This window comes from Neovison vison, chromosome 2 (assembly GCF_020171115.1).
Source record: "Neovison vison isolate M4711 chromosome 2, ASM_NN_V1, whole genome shotgun sequence".
NCBI lineage: Eukaryota > Metazoa > Chordata > Mammalia > Carnivora > Mustelidae > Neogale > Neogale vison.
In genome coordinates, this window is record NC_058092.1 from 153,323,876 (window position 1) to 153,345,712 (window position 21,837).

The window sequence follows — 21,837 nt, forward strand, 5'->3', positions numbered from 1 at the left end:
AGGGACATAGATCTAAGATATATAAAGTGCTCTCACAACTCAATAATAAATAGACAAAATAACTCAATTTAAAAACGTGCAAATGATCTGAGACATTTTTCCAAAGGAGATCTACAAATTGTCAGTACTCGCCACCCTTAACCATTAATAATGAACGCAAGTCAAAACCACAGGATACCGTTTCATAACCAGCTGAATGGCCATAATCAAAAAGGCAATGACAAGTGTTGATGGGGAGGAAAATTGTGAGCCCTGCACACGGATGGAAGAGATGCAAGATGGTACAGCTGCTTTCAAAAGGAATTTCTCAAATGCTTAAACACCATAGAGTTACCACAGGACCTGGCAATTCCATGCTCAGGTACAGCGTAAGGAGAAATTAAAACACACGTCCACACAGAAACTTGTACATGAAAGTTCACAGCATTATCCATAATGGCCCCAAAGCAGAAACATCCCAGATACCAAAGGAGGCATGAGCAAATAAAACGTGATACACCCCTCTGATGAGATGAAGTACTGACATATGTTCCAACATGCGTGAATCTTGAAAACACTATGCTAAGTCCCCAAAAAACACATAGTGTATGGTTCTATTTGTGTGACATGTCCAGAAGAGGCCAATTTGGGGATGAATGGTTGGCCAGGAATGTCAGGTGTTGGGGGGTTGGGAGGGGTGAGGAGAGGTTGGTCAGAAGTCAGGAGTAACTGCTAAGAGGTATGTGTTTTCTCTGGGGATGAGAAGAATGTCCTAAAACTGACTGACGTGAAGGTTGCATGAATTGTGAATACATTAAAAACCACTGAGTCTACACTGTAAGCAGATGGATTATGTGATATGTGAATTGTATCTTAATAAAGCTGTTATATTTTTAAAAGGGCATATGAGAACTCTGTCTTCATCATAGAAATTCACAACCAAAAAAAAAAAATTCACAACCAAAATGTCTGGATTTCACTGTATGGGAAGATAGCAAATTCAGACAAGCAAATAAACATGTTATGTAATTTTTTTTTTTTAATTTGGTAAATACCAGGAAGAGAATAGAACATGGCAATGGGAGAGGGAGAATTTATATGGGTTTTTTTGTTTTGTTTTAGAGAGCAAGATGTGGGGGAGGGGCAGAGGGAGAGGGAGAATCTTCAGCAGGCTCCATGCCCAGTGTACAGCCTGATGCAGGGCTTGATCTCACAACTGTGAGATCATGACCTGATCCGAAATCAAGAGTTGGATGCTTAACCAGTTGAGCCACCCAGACTGTCAGGAGAGGGATGATTTAAAGTGGATGGTCAAGAAGAGCCTCTTAAGGGGGTTATGGAAGCCCAAGTGATAGGAATGCTAAGACCTACAAATAGGCCAAGTAAGTGCAGATTCTTAAAGGCTGTTTCATTCCAACTCTTTGGAAAAATATGACTTCCATCTTGACCCACTGTACACAATTAAAAATCTGTGGAGGGGCGCCTGGGTGGCTTAGTCGTTAAGCGTCTGCCTTCAGCTCGGTCATGGTCCCAAGATCTTGGGATCGAGCCCCGAGTCGGGCTCCCTGCTCAGCAGGAAGCCTGCATCCCCCTCTCCTGCTCCACCTGCTTCTGTTCCCTCTCTCTCTGTCTCTCTCTGTCAAATAGATAAATAAAATCTTTTGAAAAAAAAAAAAGAAAAAATCTGTGGAGAACAGAAACAAAGATTTAAGACTTTAATTCTTAATGCAATGAACTTTGTGCGTATTCGGTTAATGGGTGGGAGATGGTGTAGCTAAGTCAAGACAGTGAATAACCTAATGGCTTTGGAAAGCAGTTATAATACTCATATACACTCCCACATGCAAAGCACCTGCCACTCTCCACACAGGCACCTTCCCCATGGCTCGGTCTCTGTGGTGAGCTGCCAAAGCCCCAGATGAACAGGGCTGGCACTGGGGGTGTTATGAATATTGCACAAAATAAAAGTCACATAATGGCCACCAGTGTGGTCTAAAATCTGGAGAGCCTGACAGTACGCTTGGATACACGGCAGCTGTGCCAGGTCTGAGGATACGGTACTGACAGACATTGGTGATACGGATGCCAGGGTGATGAAAGTCACTGGTACATGCTTGGTCAAATGTGATTAGGGAGAATGGATCCATTTCAGCAAAGGCTGGTTCCCAACAGTATGCACCCCCACTTGAAATCTTGGCACCACATGCTGCTGAAACAGCCCTTGACCTGAGGTGCCCCCTCAGTATAGGCTGCCCCAGAATGCCAAAGCCACAAAAGGCAGAGAAATAGCTCTGGGAAGCCCCAGCCTGCACGTAGAAAGCTAGGTTTTCGTAGAGCTGTTTTGTCCTATTTCACCTCCTAATTCTAGCTCCCATGGCCCAGGTCACCATGCTGTTGGAAATAGAAGAGTGTTATGTGCCTTTTGGGGAGCTCAGTTTATCTTTAAAATGAGTATAATAATGTATTTACTGACATTGTTTTAAGAAATGAAAAGGAGGGATGCCTGAGTGGCTCAGTCAGTTGGGCAGCTCAGGTCATGATCCAAGAGTCCTGGGTCTGCTTTTTCCTCTCTCTCTGCAGCTCCCCTGGCTCATGCTCTCTCTCTCTCTCTCTCTCTCTCTCTCTCATAAGTAAATAAAATCTTTTAAAGAAAGAAATGAAATGGGAATAATTTACAAAAAAAATAAAAAAGACTGAGGTAATTTTAGAACAGAGAACAGGATTTTACACCAAGTTTTGTAGGTTCTTTTGAAGAAAGGTGTCTAATGTGCTATTTCTTCACCTTCAAATTACCCCTTGTCACAGCTATGGAAAACAATTCATGTGCATATCCTACTCCAGTCGCACAGAACAGAGAGCGTTGTTCGAAGAAATCTTTAAAATGAGGATCTGTGTATACTACCTTCTTGAACAGAATGCTGCTTTCAAAGAAATCTAACATAACAATTTAAAATTTCAAAATATGTGATTTTAACCAGACGGGAGGAGAGGGGATTTTAAGAGTGGAGATGAAGACCTGCATACTGTATGCCTAAATATTGGAAAGTTAGAAATGAAATTATTAAACCATTAAGTAAAACCTGTTCCACCTTGACATATAGACCTTCACAATGACCTGGTAGATCAGGCTCAAATTCACAACACTTGGACTTGTGGAGTATTGTTCTAGAATGTAATGGTCCCTGGAGAGCTGGCTCCTGGCTTTGCCCACCTCCCCTCTCTTCTATCACCCATTCTGTCCAGAGTCAGGTGGGCCTGGTACCCCAGTGTCATTGTCCAGCTCTTTCTCCATGCTCTGGTCTTGCAAGGAGCTGTACTTTGGCTACCCTTCAAGGACTTGGACAGATGGCCTCGGGAGAGTCCCAGGCAGGTGCAGAAATGGGCTGGGACTGTTGATCCAGGGCATCTCAGCATCCTGGGATCTTAGAGTATAGCCTCACGGGGGACAGCAGGCTTTGGAGCAGGTCCCACAGACTTCACTGACTCCTCGACCCATGGTGAGGGATCTTGCTAGAGGAGAGCCAGAGTGGGACCCTTTTAAGCAAGGGGATCTAGGGTTGGAGTCCCTCTCAGGTCTGAAAGCAGTACTGTTCACTGGAAAATGACTAATTTTTTAAAAAAAATATTTAATTAATAACTTAACTAATTTAGAGAGTGTGAGGATGAGGAGGGCGCGGGGAGAGGCAGAGGGACAGGGAGAGAGAGAGAGGAATATCCATTAGACTCTGTGCTGAGCATGGAGCTGGACCTGGGGCTTGATCCCCCGACCCTGAGATCATGACCTGAGCTGAAATCAAGAGTTGGATGCTTCACCGACTGAGCCACCCTGGCACCCCGCAAATGACTCACATTTAAAAATAAATTTAATCAATATTTTCTTTAAATAAGGAGATTGTCTTTGAATTTAAAAAAAGAGAAAAAGACAAGTAAGGGGTCACTGATTTACTCATAAGGTAAAGGAATGTCTCCCCTGTAGATGTTGTACTGGTGAGATGCTCGAAGACGACATTTGGACAATCTTGCTTTAGAAAAGCACTACTGTAGCTGTGCCTGGGTGGCTCAGTGGGTTAAAGCCTCTGCCTTCGGCTCAGGTATGATCCCAGGGTCCTGGGATCAAGCCCTGAATCGGGCTCTCTGCTCAGTGGGGAGCCTGCTTCCTCCTCCCTCTCTCTCTGCCTGCATCTCTACCTACTTGTGATCTCTGTCTGTCAAATAAAAATTTAAAAAAAATTAAAAAAACAAAACAAAAAGAAAAGCACTACTGTAGGCCTTGTGTAGGTGACTGTTAAGCGTGGTCCCAGATATGGAAAAAAGAAGTTGTTTCTGACAGTTATCCAGAAATAACCCACTGCCCGTGAGCTCACTGATGAATGGGAGTCATCTCCTCCTTGGGCCTGGAGGAGGTGACAAGTGTCTCCCAAGAAAGAAGTCTTCATTCAAGTTCTTTGCCACGGCATTAATAACCTCCTTTAGGCTCTGAACTCCAGTGAACTCCCAACACCTTATTCTTTATTAAAGTGACTCCTTAAAATCACTGACCTTGATTTCTCACCCTTCTCTTAGCATGGATCAGGGGGCACTACTACGTGTTTTCTTCTTTTGTTTTGCTGAAGTTCACTGTGACTTTTTTGTTTGTTTGTTTGTTTGTTTTCCAATTTATTTACTTTTTCATGCGTTTGTATCTCTTACAATTCGGATCAATGGTGTCACAGGAAAGGACAGCCTGTGCAGGGAAGAATACTGTTTACCGTTGGAAAAATGACTTCATCTACCACAATTTTACTTAAATTGAAAATGTGGTATTGCCCTTCTCTTTACATGCTTTTTTCCTCTGGAGATACTCAATTTTGACGCTCCTCTTTCACTTTCTAAGAGAAAAGAGAACCTGGTTTTATTTGGGGTGTCAACATCCTGAAATAAAAATATTTATTTTCCCTGCTCTCTGACAGCAAGATGTGGCCATGTGGCACAGTTGGGGGCAAAAGATTTACATAGAGAAAGCATTCTTTCCTGAATTAATGCCTGGATAGGAGAAAGCACATTGACCTTTGATTTTCACATCTTTTTCTGCCTGGAATTTGGACGTGGTGCTCAGAGATGGGATGTCTATCTCACAATGAAGAGGATAAATGTCATGTGTTAGAAAGAGCAGAGGCCACCGGAAGGCACCTGTGTCCCAGATAATGACCTGGAGCAGCGGCAGGAGCCTGAAATTCCTGCTTCCAGACTTCTCACAAGAAGCAGCCTAGCTTGTTAGATTTGCTATTCATCACAGCCAAAGGCATTCCTAATTTAGACATTCTGCCTGAACCAAATGCCCGTTTGGCTCCAAAGAAAACCATACTCCTGCCAAATAATGTAAGCGAGAAGAAGAAACTCCACGATAGATCCAGTGAATGTTTGAGGGTTGAAGTCATGTATAAGGAGGTTTCACCGTGAAGACATTGTAGTCTTTCTAAGGTTTTGAATGGCAACTCTTAGCTAAACCTTAGCATCCAGAACCCATCCCTCTCATGCTGCACAGTGAAATTTATACAGAAGAGAAAGACATATTTGGGGCAATGGTTGCATCTCTAAAAGAATCCTGGAAAGCTTGTGGGCTTTTAGAAGTGGACTGCTCTGTAATTGGCTATAGGTCAGAAATTTTTTAGCAAACGGCTTGGTTTATCAGCTTGAGTTTGCTCACCATAGGATGAATAAAATGCAGGGTTTGAAGGACGTTGATGGCTTTCATAAAGCCATCAACCATTTATGGCTTTCATAAAGCCATAAAGAGAGTATACTTTTGAGAATCGCCCTCCAATGCTAGTAGAAGACAATAAGAGAAAAGCTGTTGAGCTCAAGAAGGCTGGAATTCCTTCCACATATGAGAAGGTCAGAGGAGGTAGTACAGGGGAGGTGTGGGGGAGCTGAGTTTCAGAGACTGAGGAGCCTTCCATCCTCCTGCTCTTGGTTTCTTAGTGGTCTTCTGTTCTTAGCATCCTTCTCGAAAACTCAGGTGGTGCTGAGTTGCTGCCATGATGTGAAGATCCCATGTAGGAGGGAAGAGGTTGTGGGAGCAGCACAAAAAATTCTACAGCTCTTTTAAAGGGCTTTTGCTTCAAAAAAGTTCCACCCAGCAATTTCTATTCATATTGCATTGGCCAGTCCTGGGTCCTATACATACTACTAATAAAGGAAGATTGGAAATACCCTTTGGATACTTCTGCTATGAATAAATTAGTGTTCCCTAAGGAAGAATGTATATTGAGTAAGCTGGTAGCAGTCCCTTCACAATCCACCCCTTGGCTCCCATTCCCTTGGGCACTGCTGTCTATGGCTTCTGGTTTACCCATCATGGAGTAGAGCCTTACCCCAAGCCCTTCCTTCCATGTCTGTCACCAAGGTGGGCACTGGAGTCTCCTTCTCCCTTGGGCTGTACAGTTAAGGAGCTCACTTCCTGCAGGTGCAGATTTGTACTGGGAGTTCTTGGGGTTGATCATTAAGGGGCTGTTAATGGATAGGCTTGCGTTTCTTTGGTCATACAGTTCCTTGAAAACATAGTCAGCTTCTGGTCATTTTGCTTCCAAACAACCTTTTTGCATAACTAATCACAGCCAAAGGCCTTGTCCAGACATATTTTTAATGATAGATTTGATTAGTTTTTAGTGAATTTTTAAAAAGATTTTATTTCTTTATTTGACAGACAGAGATCACAAGTAGGCAGAGAAGCAGGCAGAGAGAGAGAGAGAGAGAAGAGGAAGCAGGCTTCCCGCTGAGCAGAGAGCTAGATGTGGGGCTCGATCCCAGGACATCAGGATCGTGACCTGAGCCAAATGCAGAGGCTTTAACCCACTGAGCCATGCAGGTGCCCCAAGATTTGATTATTTTAATAGATATCAAGGCAGCCAGATTTTCTCTTAATTTTTTTTTCAGCGTTGTAAGGCTTGTCTTCCAAGCATTGGTGCTACCCAGTGAAACATAATGATTTGAATCTAAGGCTCCAAGCAGAATTTAAACTCTGCCTGCCAAAAAAAAAAAAAAAAAGTTTAAGCAATTCTCACCAAAGTAAGCAGGGAAGGTTGTCAGGGAGATGTCAGAGAGAAACACACACACACGCACACTGAAAGTACTCAGAAAAGAAATACATTTAAGTAAAAGTATTACAGACTGCAGAAATGTAAGCCTGGTTTCTTTAGAGTGTGTTGGAAGTGTTCAAAACCTTCTAAAGAAATTGATCGTGGTAGACAGAGTAATGTCTGCACCTCCAAAGACGGCCAATGTTCTAATCCCCAGAACCTGTGGATATGTCATGTTACATGACAGGGAGCAACGAAGGAAGGTTGCAGAGGGAATTAAGTTGGTTATCAGCTATCAACACGGGGAGATCATCTTGTATCATCCTGGTGGAATCTATTTACACGGGGTTCTCAAATGGGGAAGAAGGAGGCAAAGGGGTCAAGAAGAGAAAGACGACATCATGAAAAAGACCTGATTGGCCATTTGCTGGCTTTAAGTTGAGAGTGGGCTGTGAGCCAAGGAAGGCAGGCAACCTCTAGAAGCTGAAAAAGGCAAGAGAATTGATTCTGTTCTGGTACCTCTAGAAGGGACCTCTATGTTCGCATACCTAGATTTTAGCCCAGTGAGAGCCAGTTTGAACTTCTGACTTCCAGAATCATACGATAGTAAATTTCTGTTGTTTGAAGCCACTAAGTCTGTGGCAATTTGTTACAGTGGCAAATGGAAACCAATACATCGATTTCTAAAAACTCAACAAATAGAACCATCTTTCAATTCTTAAAGATTCAGGGTGAGAAGCAGACTTCCCAGGAGAGGTAAAATGGACTGAGAGCAGTGTAGGATGCATGGACAGGGTTAAATATGAGATGGGAGCAGAGGCCAATCTGCAAGCCTCATTTGTGAGGGTTGCTACTAGCTTCTTAGAGGAGTGGGCTGAGTGACTTGTGCCCATTAAGGTATGTTACACGCATGCATGATGTTGTAGGTTTTTAAATTTAAGTTTTATAACTAATAAACCAATATCAACACATTATTATGAACTGAAGTGCATACTTTATTGGTATTCCCTTAGTTTTTATGTAACGTCTCTTTCCTGTTCCAGGATCCCATCCAGGACATCATGTTCGTGTCTCATTAGGTTCCTCATGTCTCATTAGGTTCCTCATGGCTGTGACAGTTTCTCAGACTTGCCTTGTTTTTGGTGACCTTGACAGTGTTAAGGAGAACCAGTTAGGTATATTGGAGGAAGTCCCTCTATTAGCACTTATGTGATGTTTTGTCATGGTTAAACAGGGTTATGGGCTTTTGTGGAGAGAGAATACAGAGATAATTGTCCTACTCATCATGTCACATCGAGGGGACATCTTCCAACATTACCTATTGCTATGATGATGCCTTGAACACCTGGGGACTGAGGAAGTCTTTGTCAGGTTTCCCCACTAGAGTTACCCATTTCTCCCTTTCAGGCCGCCCCCTGCCCCCTGGAAGGATATCACTATACACAGCACACTCTTCACAGGTGGGGAGTTATGTTCTACCTCCTTGAAGGCAGAATAGCTTCATGAATTATTAAAAATTTTCTGTACAAAAAATTTGTGAATTATTCCCTGTTTATTCATTTATTCAATCATTTATTTATGTTAGAATGGATTCACAGATATTTAATTTCTGTGTTGGGTTATAATCCAATACTCCTGTACTTATTTTTGTCAAATTGTCTCAGTTTTGGCCACTGGGGGCTCCTTCCATCGGCTCCTGTGTCTCTTTGACATGACACCATCTTTTTGGTTGTTTTTTGTTTTTGTTTTTGTTTTTGTTTTTTAGCATGATATTGGTAGTTTTCAATACAGAGTATAGATTCACTCATTAATTACAAATTCTTCCATATAGTTACTACACTGTGGGCCTAGTTTAGATTTCATAGTCAATATAATGATATTGAGGATGGATAGAACCAGGAACCAATAAATAGCACCCACCTTTGAAAATAATAAACCAAGTGCATTCTTCCTGAATTTGCCATACATTATCCTTGTATTCCATCATGTAAGAGAAAATAAATAAAAGTCAATGGAAGGCTTGTTGTACAAGGAATCATATGATGATGATTATACTTAAGGTACTTAGGAAAAAAGAAAAATATGGATAGATGGTACAAAAACAGAATTACCCGAATACCCTTTCTGAAAAGGGGAGAAAAATAAAATTGCAAATGTACCTCAATTTAAGCAGGAGGGAAACTTTAAGTAAAGGGAGATGGTGAAACAAGTGCTTAGAATTGAAAAGTACCTACTTACATATATTTTTGCTTCTATGTTATAAATCAATTTCTCTTTACTTAGAACAGAAGCCAAGTATACTGCATGTTTACCACACAGGAAGGTAAACAAAGAACTAAGCCAGCTAAGTAGCTGAATTGAAACAAATTGCCAAGGGAGCAAAAATTTGACTGTGCTTGATCATAGGAGGAAATTTTCCGGTATTCTGGTTTTTTGCCTTCAATGCAAAAGAGGGTCAGATCACTGTTACTGTCAAAATGTTTTATTGTTCATCCAAAATGTGAAAATGTGTAGATTTCTATAAGAAGCTATAAAATATGGTAGGGATGGAAGATAATGATTATTCTTGCTGTTAATTATTTTCAAACTGAACTTTAAATAAACCTATTGAGATTTTTTAAAAAGATTTTATTTTTGGAACAGTTTCAGGAGAACAGATATTAATTCTTTAAATGTTTGGTAGAAGTCCCCTAAGAAGCCATTTGGCACTGGGACTCTTGTTTTTTGGGGAGATTTTTGATGACCGCTTCAATCTCTTTACTGGTTATGGGTCTGTTCAGGTTTTCTATTTCGTCCTGGTTCAGTTTTGGGAGTTTCTATGTCTCTAGGAATGCATCCATTTCTTCCAGATTGTCAGATTTGCTGGTGTATAGTTGCTCATAATGTGTTCTTATAATTGTTTGAATTTATTTTGTGTTGGTTGTGGTCTCTCCTCTTTCATTCATGATTTTATTTATTTGGGTCCTTTCTCTTTTCTTTTGGATAAATCTGGCCAGGGGTTTATCTGTCTTATTAATTCTTTCAAAGAACCAGCTCCCTAGTCTTGTTGATCTGTTTTACTGTTCTTTTGATTTCTATTTCATTGATTGCTGCTCTGGTCTTTGTTATTTCTCTTCTCCTGCTGGGTTTAGGCTTTCTTTGCTGTCCTTTCTCCAACTCCTCTAGGTGTAGGGTTAGGTTGTGTACTTGAGATCTTTCTTGTTTCTTGAGAAAGGCTTGTATTGCTATATACTTTCCTCTCAGGACTGCCTTTGGTGTGTCCCAAAGACACACTTTCATTGTGTTATCATTTTCATTTGTTTCTATGAATTTTTAAAATTCTTCTTTAATTTCCTGGTTGACCCATTCATTCTTTAGTAGGCTGCTCTTTAGTGTCCATGTATTCGAGTTCTTTCCAACTTTCCTCGTGTGGTTGAGTTCCAGTTTCAAAGTATTGTGGTCTGAAAATATTCAGGGAATGATTCCAGTCTTTTGGCACTGGTTGAGACCTGATTTGTGACCCAGAATGTGATCTAAAAAATAAATGGAAGGGAAATTCCCAGACTCATTTTATGAGGCCAGCATTAAATTGACCCCAAAACTAGACAAAGATCCCATCAAAAAGGAGGATTACAGATGAATATCCCTAATGAATATGGAAGCAAAAATTCTCACCAAAATACTAGCCAATGGGATCCAACAGTACATTAAAAGGATTATCCACCACAACCAAGTGGCATTTATTCCTGGGCTGTAAGGTTGGTTCAACATCTGCAAATCAATTAACGTGATACAATACACGTGATACAATTTTTTCTTAGTAAAAGAACAAGAACCATATGATACTCTCAATAGATGCTGAAAAAGCATTTGACATAGTACAAGAACCTTTCCTGATAAAAACTCTTCACAGTGTAGGGACAGAGAGTACCTACCTCAATATCAATATCATAAAGGCCATCTATGAAAAACCCACAGAAAATATCATTCTAAATGGGGAAAAACTGAGAGATTTTCCCCTAAGGTCAGGAACATGGCAGGGATGTCCACTGTCAACTCTGCTATTCAACATAATACTAGAAGTTCTGGCCTCGGTAATCAGACAACAACAACAATAACAATAACAATAATAAAGAAAACAAAACAAAAAACGAAAGGCACCTGAATTGGCAAAGAAGTCAAACTATCACTCTCTGCTGAGTGATACGACACTTTATGTGGAAAACCCAAAAGACTCCACTCCAAAACTGCTAGCACTCATACAGGAATTCAGTAAAGTATCAGGATATAAAATCAATGTATAGAAATCACTTGCATTTCTATACACCAACAGCAAGACAGAAGAAAGAGAAATTAAGGAGTTGATACCATTTACAATTGCACCCAAACCCATAAAATACCTAGAAATAAACCTAATCAAAGAGGCAAAGAATCTGTACTCAGAAAACTATAAAGTACTCATGAAAGAAATTGAGGAAGACACAAAGAAATGGGAAAATGTTCCATGAACATGGATTGCTACATAAAGCAATCTATATGTTTAATGAAATCTCTATTAAAATACCATCAATTTTTTTCAAAGAAATGGAACAAAAAATCCTAAAATTTATATGGAACTAGAAAAGACCCCAAATAGCCAGAGGAATGTTGAAACAGAAAAACAAAGCTGGCGGCATTACAATTCCAGACTTCAAGCTCTATTACAAGGCTATAGTCATCAAGACAGTATGGTACTGGCACAAAAACAGATACATAGATAAATGGAACAGAATAGAGAGCCCAGAAATGGACCCCCAACTCTATGGTCAACTAATCTTCAACAACCCAGGAAAGAATGTCCAATGGAAAAAAGAGTCTCTTCAAAACATGATTTGGGAAAATTGGACAGCTATATGCAGATGACGGAAACTGGACCATTTCCTTACACCACACACAAAAATAGACTCAAACTGGATAAAAGACCTCAATGTGAGACAGGGATCCATCAAAATCCTTGAGGAGAGAACAGGCAGCAACCTCTTTGACCTCAGCCACTGCAACTTCTTCCTAGAAACATCGCCAAAAAGGCAAGAGAAGCAAGGGCAAAAATGAACTACTAGGACTTCATCAAGTTCAAAAGCTTTGCATAGCAAAGGATACAGTCAACAAAACCAAAAGACAACCAACAGAATGGGAGAAGATATTTGCAAATGACTTATCAGATCAAGGGCTAGTATCCAAAATCTAGAAAAAAGTTATCAAACTCAACACCCAAAGAACCAATAATTCAATCAAGGAATGGGCAGAAGACATGAACAGACATTTCTGCAACGAACACATCCAAATGGCCAACAGACACATGAAAAAGTGCTCCACATCACTCAGCATCAGGGAAATACAAACCAAACCTACAGTGAGGTATCACCTCACACCAGTCAGAATGGCTAAAATTAACCAGTCAGGAAATGACAGATGTTAGCGAGGATATGTTGGTGGGAATGCAAGCTGGTACAGCCACTCTGGAAAACAGTATGCGAGTTTCTCAAAAAGTTGAAAATAGACCTACCCTATAACCCAGCAATTGTACAACTGGGTATGTACCCTAAAGATACAAATGTAGGGATCCAAAGGGGCACGTGTACCCGTATGTTTATAGCAGCAATGTTCACAATAGCCAAAGTATGGAAAAAACCTAGATGTCCATCAACAGATGAATGGATAAAGAAGTTGTAGTATATATATATCATGGAATACTATGGAGCCATCAAAAAAATGAAATCTTTCCATTTGCAACAATGTAGATGGAACTAGAGGGTATTATGCTAAGTGATATAAGTCAATCAGAGAAAGACAATTATAATATTGTCTCTCTGATATGAAGAACTTGAGAGGCAGGGCATAGGGGTTGTGGGGGGAAAGGAGAGAAAAAAATGAAACAAGATGGGACTGGAGAGGGAGACAAACCATAAAAGGCTCTTAATCTCAGGAAACAAACTGAGGGTTGCTGGAGTGGAGGAGGTTGGGAGGAATAGGGTGGATGGCTTATGGACATTGGGGAGGTTATGTACTATGGTTACTGCTGTGAATTGTGTAAGAATGATGATTCACAGACCTGTACCCCTGAAGTAAATAATACATTATATGTTAATAAAATAAAAAGAGTATTTTATTTTTAAGTCATTTCTATACCCAACATGGGGCTCAAATTGAGGACCCTGAGATCAAGAGTTGCATGCTCCAGTGACTGAGCCGGCCAGGCGCTCCAACTCATTGGGATTTAAAAAAAAAATTTTTTTTCTACCCAAAAATCTTACTTCATTTTCCCTTCAGCACTATAAAAATCTCAGCATCATTATTATTTATTTTTACAGTAGCATTTTTGTATTTTCTTTAGAAGCTGCAAAAAGGACATTTCAAGAAAAGGGCATCTTGGCAGGAGAAAACAGGAGTTTTAAGCCTCACTTGACTTTTTTTTTTCCAATTTATTTATTTTCAGAAAAACATTATTCATTATTTTTTCACCACACCCAGTGCTTCATGCAAGCTGTGCTCTCTATAATACCCACCACCTGGTACCCCAACCTCCCACCCCCCGCCACTTCAAACCCCTCAGATTGTTTTTCAGAGTCCATAGTCTCTTATGGTTCACCATCCCTTCCAATTTACCCAAATTCCCTACTCCTCTCTAACGCCCCTTGTCCTCCATGCTATTTGTTATGCTCCACAAATAAGTGAAACCATATGATAATTGACTCTCTCTGCTTGACTGATTTCACTCAGCATAATCTCTTCCAGTCCCATCCATGTTGCTACAAAAGTTGGGTATTCATCCTTTCTGATGGAGGCATAATACTCCATAGTGTATATGGACCACATCTTCCTTATCCATTCATCTGTTGAAGGGCATCTTGGTTCTTTCCATAGTTTGGCAACTGTGGCCATTGCTGCTATAAACATTGGGGTACAGATGGCCCTTCTTTTCACGACATCTGTGTCTTTGGGGTAAATACCCAGGAGTGCAATTGCAGGGTCATAGGAAACTCAGCATTATTTTTAATACTCAATTCAGTAACTTGATAGTTGTCTTCTAGAGCAAAAATTAAAAGCTAGCTTAAAGAAAAAAAATTTCTGACATATTTACAACAAAACACAAAGCATAATTTTGCTTCTACAAAGTTCATGGAAAATCCCATGCAAGACAATGTTAAAAAAAAAAAAGAAGTACTATAAAGATAGTACAAATAAGAAGAAAGATAAGTGCCAGAGAAACCTAGAGCATCTGACAGACAAATGTTATTGTCTAAATGTGGAGAATGACCAAATTAGACTTTTAAAATTGATGTTAATCTCTGGAAAAATTTTAGAATAAATTTGTAAATAGACTGTGATCCATTAGAACAGAAATGTTTCCTGGACTCCAATATGGATCCAGTGAACAAGATGTTCTAAAATACTTGCATTTCTGGGGTGCCTGGGTGACTCAGTGGGTTAAAGCCTCTGCTTTCAGCTCAGGTCATGATCCCAGGGTCCTGGGATCGAGCCCTGCATCAGGCTCTCTGCTCAGCAAGGAGCCTGCTTTCCTTCCTCTCTCTCTGCCTGCCTTTCTGCCTACCTGTGATCTCTGTCAAATAAATTTTTAAAAAAATTAAAAATAAAATAAAATACTTACATTTCTTTGCCATAAGGGTTAGAGTACATTAGAGGTAGATCAAGGCTCTCATGACTCGATTTCAATAAACCATCTCACAAAAAGTCCTGGGTTATCCCTGTGGGTAAGAAATGGATAGGGAGATAGAGGGATAGTTGTGTCACTTAGATAAACCAGGAGATCAGCCTACCATCAGATGGCCCTTTATTAATTCGTCAGAAGTCTCCAGCAAAGCTCTAGACTCCTTTCTTGGTCCAGTGTCCTTTACCATTTTTGGTTTTGACTGATGGCAGAACAAAGTTAATACATTTTTACATGCCTCAGTGTTTGATGGGTTACCTCCCATGGTTAAGTGCTACCGTCAAAAGCTAAAGTCATCAAAAGAAAATAGAAGCCAATGATATATAGAGAAGTTGAATCACTATGTTGTACCCCTGTACGGTTACAGTGGTAACCGTGTGTATCAGCTATACTAAAAAATAAGTAAGTAAGTAAGTAAATAAATAAAATTAGTATTTTGTACTAGCAGGTTAAAAAAATAAATAAATGCAGTCCACCATATCAACAAACTAAATAATAAAAATTAAAAAGAAGGTATATCCAAGGGATAGAAAGTAAGACTATAGATCAATATTCTGGGCTCATAAACTCTGGCTGGAATATTTTCCATTATAAATGCTAAATTTTTTTTTAAAGATTTTATTTATTTATTTGTCAGAGAGAGAGGGAGAGAGAGAGCGAGCACAGGCAGACAGAGAGGCAGGCAGAGGCAGAGGGAGAAGCAGGCTCCCTGCCGAGCAAGGAGCCCGATGTGGGACTCTATCCCAGAACGCTGAGATCATGACCTGAGCCGAAGGCAGCTGCTTAACCAACTGAGCCACCCAGGCGTCCCCCCTTTTAAGAGAACCCTTCACTCACGGTGGAACAGTCAGAGGTGTATTTGGAGGTCAAGGAAACAATCAGAGGAGAAGCATGGTCAGCCCCAGTGAGAGAGAACCAAAGGCAGGGGTAATTATTGTTCTCAAATGGCCAGAGAGCTGTTGGGAGGAGAGCAGACTGCCTCCATGGGATTGCTTTACAAAGCCTCAAGAAGTGAGGTTTTGAGTCCACAAGCTGGCCAACCTCCTAACAATTAGAGCGGAGAAGGGCGGAGGGGTGGTAGGGGGAGGGGCTCGCAGGGCGGACAGCGGGGCTGACAATGGAGCTCTGAGCCCCTCTAAGGGTATTCCGTAAGGCTACACTAATCACCTGCTTCCACGCAGGCCCCAACTCTCTCCCACAAAAGGACTCTGAGGCTGAATGAATTCCAGGAAGAACAAACAGGTGATCTTTGCCGGGTCAGCATTCAACGAGAGTTAGCAGATGTGCGCAGGGGGCCACGTCCTGTGCTAGACCGGAGTCCTGGGCCCTCCCGGAGCTAACGACCTAACCCGGGTAAGAATGGGTTGGAGCATCCTTCTATGCTAACTGCAGCTGTGTTTCCCACTGGATTGCTTCACAGTTCAACCGATCTGGACCACATAGCGCTTTATCAGTGATCCTCCGTGGACATCACTTACCAGGTCTCCTTGTTGAAAAAAATATTATTTTTATTTTTACTGTCATTGTGTCCTTGCAATTTCCAGAATTTCACAATGGGAATGCTCTGATGTTGCTTACCGAGTATTATTTATAATGTCTGCTCTAGCTCGGTAGATAAGATTTGGGTAAATTCACAATGAAATACACTTTAAAGTTTGGTTGTTAATAAAATAATACTTTAAAAACTCAAGAATTATGTAAGTGAGGAGTGAAAAAAGGATAGTTTGCCTTAGAAACCAAGATCAAGCGTATTTTGCTTTATTCATTTTCTCTGGATTTCCTAACAAATGTGGCAGGAGGAAAATTAAAAGACTATACAGAAGCTATTATCAATTTTTATGAACATATTTATTTTTCAGGATAGACAAACATTTTTATTTTTGGCACTGAACTCAAAGAAGAATGAATATATTGTAGTAACGTTATTTAAAAGTTTTTAAACAATATAAGGGACCATGTGTATTTTTATTGAAATAAAATTAACATATGACCTATCAGTTTCAGGTGTACAACATGGTGATTAGATATTTGCATATATTGCAAAATGATCACCACAAGTCTAGGTAGTGCATTATGACACAGTTACAAAATTTTTTTCTTATAAAAACTTCTAAGATCTACTTACTCTCTTACAGTCGTCAGCTATGCTACAGAGTGTTATAAACTATAGTCACCATGCTGTGCATTATATCCCCAGGACTTATTTATTTTATACCTGGAAGTTTCTATGTTCAACCCTTTTCACCCAGTTTGCCCCCAACCCCCAATATCCAGCAACTACCCATCTGTTCTCTGTATCTATGTGTTTGGTTTTTTGGTTTTGGTTTTTAGATTCCGTAAGTGAGATGAAATGGTGTTTGTCTTGCTCTGACGTACTTCACTTAGCATCCTTCTCTCGAAGTCCATCCGTATAGGCAGAAATGGCAAAGTCTCTTTTACGGGGATTTGGCTCAGTGTAATCGGCTTGGGCTGTATGGAGCCGCTGTGTAATGTAGCCGTACTAAATTCTGGATACGCATTCTTTTCCCACCTATTATTCTCTTCCCAAAGATCATTAATCCTCTTTACCATTATTTTTATTCTTTTTTTTAAGATTTTATTTATTTATTTGACAGACAGAGATGACAAGTAGGAATAGAGGCAGGCAGAGAGAGAGAGGAGGAAGCAGGCTCCTGGCCGAGCAGGGAACCCGATGCAGGGCTGGATCCCAGGACCCTGGGATCATGACCTGAGCCGAAGGCAGAGGCTTAACCCACTGAGCCACCCAGGTGCCCCCATTATTTTTATTCTTAACAATGCATTTTAACCCTTGCATCTTCTTGGACATCATCTTTTAAAAGGCTGAAGAGGTAGTCTATTTTGAAATATTCTTGTTTTTGTTGTGCGCATGAAGAATAAGAACTTCATAGCTGAAAAATCTCCCTTTTTTTGGTTCCCTTACTTCTGGGCACTTTGGGGTTTCAGGTGATTTCCCCACCCTGCCGATCAACACCACATCTATGTTCAGCTCAGTGTTTCCCTCTCTATGCAGGAAGGCACAGAGCCTGGGTGACAGAATTTAATCTTTTTGGTTTTATTCCAAAACTGTCTGTTTTTCATCCACATTTATTTTCCCAACTGGCTGGGAAAAGCCGCAGGCTGTGTCCTAGAGAAGCACATGGCCATATGCTGCTCATCTGCTCGTAGGAAGGGGGAGTGCGCTGCCACCCTTGGGGCTGGGATCCTGGCATCCTGTGCTGGCCAAGAGGAAGCCACCTGGTATGTTCTGGAAAAGCCCTGTCCCCATGAAAGGTTCATACAAGGATCCCGGTAACTGCTTCACTGGGCGTCATCCTCAGAGCAGTGATCTTCTGAAATCCTCTAACTTGTGTCCGAGCAATGTCACCTCCCAGTGTCAAATGAGGCCACCGTTCATGCATGCCCTGATTTCTGAAATGAAATCGCCACCAATGTGTAAGTGATGCCTTTGTAATCATGGAAAAGATCGAAGAGATACCCAGATGATTTCTTCTTCATTTTGTAGACTTTTCTTACCCGAAATGTTGAAGTCCTGCTAATTGAATGCCTAGCCTAGACTCAGCTCCCCGTTAAACAGCTGTTTCCAGGGACACTTTATCTCTACAGGTGACACATCACATCACAAAAGTCCAACCTGAGGCAGTTTGAGCCGCTCTTCTCATTCTCTCTCTGGAACACCAGAGTCCTGACTGTGGGAAACAGCAGGAAGAAACAACAGTTTTGAATACAAAATGTCTCCCAGGGATGTCTTTATTTCAATTTTCCCCTAATGAAGCTGAATTTTGGTTGCTGGTAATGTTATAATACGTCACTGTTGAAAGAATCAATGAAGTTTCCTTTTCCATCTGGAGCCTTAAGAATATTGAGATTTTTCAAAAGTCGGAGCACACTGCGGGATCTGAAAAGTAAGTCATTAGACTTGCAATGGCTTACTTAATCAGACTGTCCACTCCTAAATGCTAGTCTGTGATTTGAGCAGAAAATGAAACTGGGCGCTTTTGGCGAAAAGGACAGGATCAATACACTCATTTGTGTACCAAGCACTAAAATCAATATTTGCTTGGTAGGGTCTTTCAGGCCACTGCAAATTATACCTCATTACTCTCTGCTTATTCCTCCTTCAATCTAACCTAAGCTTTAGTAAGACTGAGACCCTACTATGTCATCACGAGAGGGAAGCTGGACCACATGCCCCCAGCTGGGCCGCAAGATGGGCAGTCCAAACGAGTATCTGTCTTCAGCCCTGATAACGCAGTGTGTACTTGCTTTGCTCATAATGTCGTGTTCTTTACTTACGCTTATGGGACAGTTTTAACTAAATAATAGAAGGGTGACCTGGAGTATCTACCGAACTGCTCAAGATCCTAAGGGGATTGCTCAAAAAGAAGAACAAAAGTAAGTCTTTATAAATGAAACAAGATGGGATCAGGAGGGAGACAAACCATAAGAGATTCTTAATCCCATGAAACAAACTGAGGGTTGCCGGGGGGAGGGGGGGAGGGAGAGGGTGGTGGGTGGTGGACATTGGGGAGGGTATGTGCTATGGTGAGTGCTGTGAAGTGTGTAAACCTGGCGATTCACAGACCTGTACCCCTGGGGCTAATAATACATTATATGTTAATTTAAAAAGTTATTAAAAATTTTTTGAAAAAAAAAAAGTAAGTCTTCATCTCTTTAACCCCACCTTCCCCAATTCCAAACACACACATTTGAAAAGAAATGTTCGTGCTTATGCACACACACACACACACACACACACGTGTGAGCACATGCTTCAGGGCAAAATAGCCAGCCAGTGGCAGGATCAGCTCTCCTAGTATCAACAACCCACCCACATCTAGGGCATATACTCTTTTTTTAAAATTTTTTTAAATTTTCAGCATAACAGTATTCATTATTTTTTCACCACACCCACTGCTCCATGCAGTCCGTGCCCTTTATAATACCCACCACCTGGTACTCCAACCTCCCACCCCCCCTGCCACTTCAAACCCCTCAGATGTTTTTCAGAGTCCATAGTCTCTCATGATTCACCTCCCCTTCCAATTTCCCCCAACTCCCTTCTCCTAACTCCCCTAGAGCAATCTATACTTTTAATGCCATTCTGATCAAAATTCCATCGGTATTCTTCAAAGAGCTGGAGCAAATAATCCAAAAATTTGTATGGAATCAGAAGAGACCCCGAATCGCTAAGGAAATGTTGAAAAACAAAAGTAAAACTGGGGGCATCACGTTACCTGATTTCAAGCTTTATTACAAAGCTGTGATCACCAAGACAGCATGGTACTGGCATAAAAACAGACACTTGGACCAGTGGAACAGAGTAGAGAGCCCAGATATGGACCCTCAACTCTATGGTCAAATAATCTTTGACAAAACAGGAAAAAATATACAGTGGAAAAAAGACAGTCTCTTCAATAAATGGTGCTGGGAAAACTGGACAGCTATATGTAGAAGAATGAAACTCGACCATTCTCTTACACCGTACACAAAGATAAACTCAAAATGGATAAAAGACCTCAACGTGAGACAGGAATCCATCAGAATCCCAGAGGAGAGCATAGGCAGTAATCTCTTCGATATCAGCCACAGCAAGTTCTTTCAAGATATGTCTCCAAAGGCAAAGGAAACAAAAGCGAAAATAAACTTTTGGGACTTCATCGAGATCAAAAGCTTCTATACAGCAAAGGAAACAGTCAAGAAACAAAGAAGCAACCCACAGAATGGGAGAAGATATTTGCAAATGACAGTACAGACAAAAGGTTGATATCCAGGATCTATAATGAACTCAACACACACAAAACAGACAATCATATCAAAAAAATGGGCAGAAGATATGAACAGACACTTCTTCAATGAAGACATACAAATGGCCATCAGACACATGAAAAAATGTTCATCATCACTAGCCATCAGAGAGATTCAAATTAAAACCACATTGAGATATCACCTTATACCAGTTAGAATGGCCAAAATTAACAAGACAGGAAACAACATGTGTTGGAGGGGATGTGGAGAAAGGGGAACCCTCTTGTGGGAATGCAAGTTGGTGCAGCCTCTTTGGAGAACATTGTGGAGATTCCTTAAGAAATTAAAAATAGAGCTTCCCTATGACCCTGCAATTACACTCCTGGGTATTTACCCCAAAGATAGAGATGTTGTGAAAAGAAGGGCCATCTGTACCCCAATGTTTATAGCAGCAATGGCCACGGTCGCCAAACTGTGGAAAGAACCAAGATGCCCTTCAACGGACGAATGGATAAGGAAAATGTGGTCCATATACACTATGGAGTATGATGCCTCCATCAGAAAGGATGAATACCCAACTTTTGTAGCAACATGGACGGGACTGGAGGAGATTATGCTGAGTGAAATAAGTCAAGCAGAGAGAGTCAATTATCATATGGTTTCACTTATTTGTGGAGCATAACAAATAGCATGGAGGACATGGGGAGTTAGGGCATCTACTCTTGTTTGCAAATGAGAAGAGGGAAGAGTTAGCGAAGTGGAGAGGACAAGACCCAACATGGCATCTGTTCCTTTCGACTGAGTTTCAATGACTATAGTTAGAAATCATGAGCCCATAAGGTGAGCCAGCTGTTTTCATGGGAGGAGTAGAAGAAGGAGGAGGAGGAGAAGGAAAGAAAGAAAAAAAAAGAAAGGAAGGAAGGAAGGAAGGAGGAAAGAAAATGAGTGAGTTATTTGAACAGATGAAAGTTGGTAGTCATTGTGATTTTCCCATAAATATGTATGGCCTGGGGAGACCAGACAATCTTAGGAGACACACCTTCACACAAACATCCATGCCTATTTATAGGTAAACACACAAAAATACATGCCTACCTATAGGAATATATTCAATTTCTCATGTCTGCATTCATGGACAAGTTTATTCTGAGTGGCCATTTTTGTGTACATCTTTGCAGTGGGAATTGCAGAGAATATATGGAAAGTTGAAAACTGACTTCTTGTTCAATATGGTAAGTAGACCACAGATGTTTATCTCCTCTCTCACCCAAAGCCCTGCTAAAAATGAAGTGAGCAAAACTTTCCAGGGTTATTATCCCAAAAGAGCAACAAGAACAGGAGTGGTAA